Genomic DNA, 5,463 nt, shown 5'->3' with positions numbered 1-5,463 from the left:
TGGGGGGCAGTGAGGAGGCCCACGTGGCTGGAACGAGGCATGCAGGTGATGGGGCAAATCATGCAGGGCATTATGGGCCTTGGGGAGGATTTTGGATTTACTCAGGGTGAGGTGGGAGTCACAGAAGGTTCTGAGCAGAGGGAAGACAGGATCTGACCTGACTCAGGTGTTCATAGGGAGAGCACATGGGCAGGCTGATGGGCAGACCAACAGGGCATATATACAGAGAGATATTTTACGTATAAACAGCTGTATTGGGCCTCACTGCAAGCTAGTCCTCAACCCCGGGCTGGGGCTGGGTCTCTGTTCACCGCAATCTCAGCATGTCTGCCAGCTGCCACCTCCTCCCTCTGTGGTTTGGTTTGCTGTTTTTTCCCACCATTCATGGGGAGAGGGACAGGTAGGGTGAGGGGCTGGGGAGGACAGGCCACCTGAGGTTGGCCCCCAGCAGACAAGGAACCCCAGCCTTACCCTAACCCAGGATTCACTTGGGCAGGGCTGCTGGGAATGTTTGCTCTCTGTGCTAATTTGGTGGGAACAGATGTGGCTGGGGACTCAGGGAGGGCCAATCTAGCTAGGGGATGGGGCAGAGGCTGGAAGCTGGGTCACTCAGACCCCAGATCCAGGAGAAGAAGGCTGTAGAGGCAGGGGCTGCCCCCTCTGAGACGGTACAAGGGTCAGTTGGGGCCTCGCTGGCACATTGCTCTGTTTGGGTATCAAGATTTCTGCCTAAGCTGAAGCCATAGGAAGGGGTAGGACTAGGGTGGTGGGGCCCTGCAGCCAGAGCTGTTGATGGAAGTGCCGATAAGGACTCTTGATGTTGGATTTCAGCCCCGAGGGTTGGGCAACGTCCTGTTTGGGCAGGCTCCTACAGCCTTCGCTCCTGCCGCCCAGCCTGGCCGCGGTGGGAGGGTTCCAGCCCAGGGAGCATGTGCCAACTGTTAACTCTACCGGAAAGAGCAATGCCCCCACCTCCAAATTTTCCTAAGAATAGAAGAGACACAGAAAAAAAAAAGCACCAAAAAAACTTAGGCCTTACTGCATATCCTACAGAAAAAGTAACTCTAAATGGTTTGTAGACCTAAATGTAAAACCTCAAACTATAAAACTTGTAGGAGAAAACATACGAGGAAATCTCTGTGACCTTGACTTAGGCAAGGGTTTCTTACATTTGTCACCAAAGCAGGATCAAAATGAAAACTTGTGCTCTTCAGAAGACATCAGCCAAGCAAATAGACAAGCCACAGACCTGGGGGAAATATGTGCAAATCACATATTGTATCCATATTGTATCCACAGTATATAAAGAGCTCCCAGAATTCAATAATAAGATGCAACATCCACTCATGTTTAAAACTCTAAGTAGAAGGGAACTTCTAAACTCTGATATAAGGTAGGTACCAAAACCCCATGGCAAATATGCAACTTAACTGGGAAATGAGGGAAGAGTCCCCACTGAGATGAGAACAAGGAAAGCATGTTGTGACCCCGCTCCGCTTCAGCGCTGCGCCCGGGGGCCCAGCCAGGGCAGCCGAGACAACGAAGAAAAGAGAAAGCTTGAAACTGAAATGTAATGAAGAGCATGGTCACTATTTGTGAATGACACAATTACATAACCAGCAGATCTAATAAAAATCTACCAATATACTAATAGAATTAAACGCATTTAGCAAGCTCCCTAGGTGTGATGGCAGACTCAAATTTTGGAAAAATCTTACTTTCAGTTAACAGCAAATAAGCTTAATAATCAATGTATGTAAAAAGCTGTTGTTTCGGGAACTGAGGGTATGACCCACCTTGACTCCAGGAGACCACAGCAGTTCCACCTTTGTGCCTCAGGAGGACTACAAGCAGTCGAGGTGGCATCCGAGCCATTGTTCTCCACGGTAATACGCCCACCACCCAGGACACAGATGAGCGAATGCTGCAGCTTTTATCTGATTAACATTTTTCCTGAATTCCAAACCCCTTACCTACACTTTTCTTCTCCTTATAAGCAGGGTTGGTTTAAAACGGAATTTAAGATGGTCTGTTAGGGTGCAAACTCACCATCTTCTCAGATCGTTGGCCATCTGAATAAAGCACCCATGAAGATTCAATCCCTGCTTATTGGGTCTGGTAGGTGGCAGGCAGCATGAACAGCGGCTTTTCTGGTTTCAGATCCAAGGTCAATATATAAAAATGGCCCTGGCTGGTGTGGCTGAGTGGACTGAGCGCTGGACTGTGAACCAAAACGTTGCCTGTTTGATTCCCAGTCAGGGCACATGCCTGGGTTGCGGGCCAGGTCCCCAGTTGGAGGTGTGTGAGAGGCAACCAATTCATGTTTCTCTCCCTCTCTTCTTCCCTTCCCCTCTCTGTGAAAATAAATAAATAAAACCTTAAAAAAAATTCCATTTTTATTTACCAGCCACACAAAAATGAAAAATACATTCTTTTAAAATCCTCAATAATAAAACCAAAAACCAACTTAAAAATGGGAAAAGGATTTGAATAGATACATCAGCAAAGAGGCTAATAAGGATAGGAAAAGATCTTCAACAGCACTAGTCATTAGAGAAATGCAAATTAAAAGCACAGTGAGATACTGCTGCACATACCTATTAGAGGAACTTGCTGGCGAAGCCCAGGGTTGCCGGTAGCATTCCCAGTCAGGGCACAGGCCTGGGTTGTGGGCCAGGTTCCCAGTAGGGGGCGTGCAAGAGGCAACCACACATTGATGTTTCCCTCTTTCTCCTTTCCCCTCTGAAAATGAATAAGTAAAATCTTTAAGAAAAACTAAAAAGACCGACAATTCCCTGTGTGAGTGAGGTCCTAGTGTGACTGGAACCTTAATTATTTGTGGTGGCGATATAAAATGGTACCATCACTTTGGAAAACAATCTGGTGACTGTTTTAAAAACATTACGTATACCTTTACCATATGATCCAGAAGTGAGAGCGTATGTCCACACAAAGGCTTATACAGGAGTGTTCACAGGAACATCACTCATACAATCACCAAAAGGGGGCAACAACCCAGATGTCCACCAGCAGACGAATGGACGAACAAAATGTGGTCCTCCCATTCAACGGAACATTACTCCTCAATGAAAAAGAACAAACTACTGATACATGCAGCAACACGGATGAACCCCCCAAAATATTATACGGAGTAAAAGAAGCCTTGTACAAAATGCTACATCTTGTATGATTCCTCTTATGCAAAATTTCTAGAAAAGGTGAAGCTGTAGAGACAGAAAATGGACCAGTGGTTGCAGGAAAAGAGAGGGGAGATGGGCTGCAAAGGGGGAACGACAAAATTTCTGGGGTAACGAACGTGTTCCCAAACACTGGATTGTGCCAGTGGTAACACAACTCAGTAAATTTACTAGAAATCTTCTAACTGTACTGCATACAACAGGTAAATTATATGCTATGTAAATTACACCTCCATAAAGCTATAAAGAAGCCACCGCATTAATCCACAGATGAGACTGTCACCAGTCAATTGTATCAACAGGTACCTGCAGTGCCGGACCTTGTTGTGAACACGGCGGGTAACAAGCCCTGCCCTCACGGGACTGACATTCTCCTGGGGAATTAGGATCAAGAACGAAAATCTACCGAGTGTGAGATGATGATGTGCGATGAAAAATAAAGTAGGCACAGGAGAGCGTGTCTTTAAGTCAGAGCTCAGGGAAGGAGGGGAGGCTCTCTGAGGAGGTGACATTTGAGTAAAGACCTGGGGGAAGCGAGGAGAGAGCCTGGTGAGATCTAGGGGAGGAGGGTACCAGGCAGAGGGAGCCACTTGTGCAAAGGCCTGGGGGTGGGAGGTGCCAGGAACAGTAGGAAGCCAGTGGGGCTGGAGGGAATAGTAAGGGGACAGTGGGAGGAGGTAACGGTAGGGAGAGGACAGGGCAGGACATGCAGAGCTTTATGGGTCATGAGTGCGGTGCTTTGCCTGACCCCCTTTTCTTCCCCTACAGGCACACCTCTTCTAAATTCTAAGGGTCCCCACGAGACTTGCAATGAGGGGAGCAGCGGACGGCGGCAGCGTGTCCTCGGCTAACCCCCTGGGCCCGTCCCCAAGGCACCCTTTTTTCTGACTTCCCAGTGAGCGAAAGCAGCCCTGCCGCAGCTGGCTCTCCTGTTGCTTCTATGCTACGTCCTTCTTTGTTTCATCCTGAGTGTGTTTTTGCTGTGACCAATACATTCTTGTTTGGCTGCACTTTGTCTTCTGATAGAACTGTTTCCTTCAAAAAGACAAGAACTGAAGTCTCATCATTTCGCTAGTCTCAACAGGGAGGACTTTGACTTTTGCTTTGGGTGAAGTGGGAACCACCGAACGTTCCTGAGCAGAGGCTGCCCTCTGGCCACTCTTGGGCGAGCAGCCTGTGGGGGGTGGAGTGGGCGCTGAAAGATCAGGGCAGAGGGGACTACACTGGTCCAGGTGGGAGGTAATGGGGCTGGTCCAGGGGTGAAAAGTGGGTGGGTTCTGGATAGATTTTGAAAGTAGAGCCCTCGGGGTTTACCGATGTGGGGGGGTGGGGGAGTGGAGAGGGACAGAGACAGAGAGACCGATCACTCCAAGTATTTTGACCTGAGCTCCTGGACCATTAGGGAGGACACTGAGGGCCAGGGAGGCAGAGGGAGGGGCCCAGATTGCAGAGGGGTCCACAGAGGCCCTCTTCCGCAGCCAAGGCTTGGCCCTGGTGTGAGCTCTAGCCCTGTGGATTTTGTGAGGGGCGGAGCCTGCTCAGAGCCAGGCACCTCCTCCTGTTGCTTCTCAAGCCCACATCCCAGCGCTCTCCCTCTGGCTCTGGTTTCTTCCTTTTAGTCTCATTTCCAAAACTACCCCTCCCTAGGGACTCAGACCATGTGCTTCTGATTCTTTTGTCCTGAACTCATATGGCATGAGCACCCCTGAAAGCCTTATGTGGAAGAATCTAGAAGCAGGGGGTGGGGAGTGGGCACATTCCTCCCGTGGGGGTGGGGAGGGCTGTGTCCAGAAGCCCCGCAGCATCTCCAGGGCCTCCAGCAGGAGGGAGACATCTTCCCAGGCCAGAGCAGACCGGCAGTCGCCCAGCACAGCCTTTCTTTGGGGCCCGCCCGCAGCCGCGGCTCCAGCGGCCCCGACCACTTCTTCCCCCTCAGCCCTCCCACACACTTCCTCCTAGGAGCCCTGACTGTGGGATTTGGTTTTCCCCACACTCTCCCTCTCTATCTAGCTCTGCCACTCCTTGGGACCTCCTCCCCGGTGGCCACCACAGGCCTGGCTTCCAGGGCAGTCCCAAATAGTCCTGGCAGGACGAGTGTGTGGCCAGAGCCTCAGGCTGGGCGGGTGTCCAGCCCTGCCGGGCACGTCTTCGGCTCTCCTCTGCACCATCTGGACATGTCTGGTGCCCCCGGCCTCTCCACGTCAAAGGCCTCAGAAGGGTCTTTTTAACTCATTTGCTCTTAACTGGGCACTGACCCCTGCCCTGT

Source organism: Pteronotus mesoamericanus, unplaced genomic scaffold (assembly GCF_021234165.1).
Source record: "Pteronotus mesoamericanus isolate MK-2021 breed Mesoamerican mustached bat unplaced genomic scaffold, CSHL_Meso_final scaffold_636, whole genome shotgun sequence".
Classification (NCBI taxonomy): Eukaryota; Metazoa; Chordata; class Mammalia; order Chiroptera; family Mormoopidae; genus Pteronotus; species Pteronotus mesoamericanus.
Note: the sequence above shows the minus strand (reverse complement) of the source record.